This window comes from Populus euphratica, unplaced genomic scaffold (genome assembly GCF_000495115.2).
Source record: "Populus euphratica unplaced genomic scaffold, PopEup_1.0 scaffold14.1, whole genome shotgun sequence".
NCBI classification, from domain to species: domain Eukaryota; kingdom Viridiplantae; phylum Streptophyta; class Magnoliopsida; order Malpighiales; family Salicaceae; genus Populus; species Populus euphratica.
The window spans coordinates 1,485,058-1,486,442 of NW_011499876.1; positions in this window are offsets into that span (position 1 = coordinate 1,485,058).

The window sequence follows — 1,385 nt, forward strand, 5'->3', positions numbered from 1 at the left end:
TATATGTAACTCCTTATATCTCATGGAAGTGGGTAAAAAGGGTGGTGATCTTTTTTTTTTTATGTCAACAAAAATTCGTATCATTTGAAGATATTGTGGTTTAAAAACAAAACATTTCAATAATATCACAATTTAGAAACACCGTAATTGTTACATAATGCATTTTTGAATAGCGACAACTTAGTTGTCGCAATTCACAACTATAACATTAATGAAATATCGTATTTCTAAACTACAATATTTTCAAGGAGAAACAACTGGGCATTTGATAAAATGGTTGAATTATAACCAAATCAATCAGAACATTTTGTCTATTATAAGGTTTTGGATTATTTTCATGTTTTAAGCCTAAAAAAATTTATAAAATCATAATTTTTATTAATCTAAAATTTTATTATTTTTATGATTTTAGAGAGTTAAAATATTTATAATTTTATTAAAGTTTAGACAGAGTTTTCTATATATAGGAACTATACCCAAAATTTTATCTCGCTTTAAAAAACTTGTAAAAAACCACAATAACTGCAATCAACAAATTCTAACTAAACTCAACATATTCTCATATCCCATAATCACAAGTAGTCCTAGAAATGAAAAAAAAAAAAACATATACATATGCAAAATGAATATAAAATAATTCAACAATATAATATTCAAGTAATACCAAAATATATAAATATAACTCATCTATTTGTTTACATTTACATCATCTACTAGATGATTTAGGCTCATCAGTAGCACAATTGAATCCAGCTCTTACTCTTGCCTGAGTGATTTCGTCTTCTGTCATAACATCATCAAGAGTTAGCATCTCTCCAAAAAATTTCAAGTTCAATGCAACAAATATTTAACTGCCTAGACACTACAATGTGAATGTAAGACCCAAACTTTTAGCCCAAACTTAAACCTAAGTGAGCCCAAACCCAACCTAAGTTAACCTAGGTATTTAAGGAAGAGTTGCAAGAGAATTTCTTTTCTCTTTTCTAATTTTTATAGCCACTATGACCCTCCCCTCCTCACACCAAAGAATTTAGTTTTTGATCTTGTGTTTTTGGTTCAAGAAAGGTAGAAGTAGCAAGTAAGTGGTTCTCTTTGTATTACTTTCGATTATGGTTTGTTTATAGAATGATTAAAGAAGAGATTAGGGTTTATAAGGATTGAAAGTTTATATTGTTAAGATTGATTTATGATTATTAAGGGTTTAATGTTAGGTGATTAATTAATATGTTGTTGAAAATAAGGATTTATGAGTTAATTGATTTAAATTAATTTTTATGGGTTAAGAAATTCATTTTAACCTTGCTGGAAAATCTGGACAGAATGGTCTTGAGGTTGAAGATGACCAAAATTTATTTTGGTCCTTAAGTTGTGAAAGTTTCAGTTTA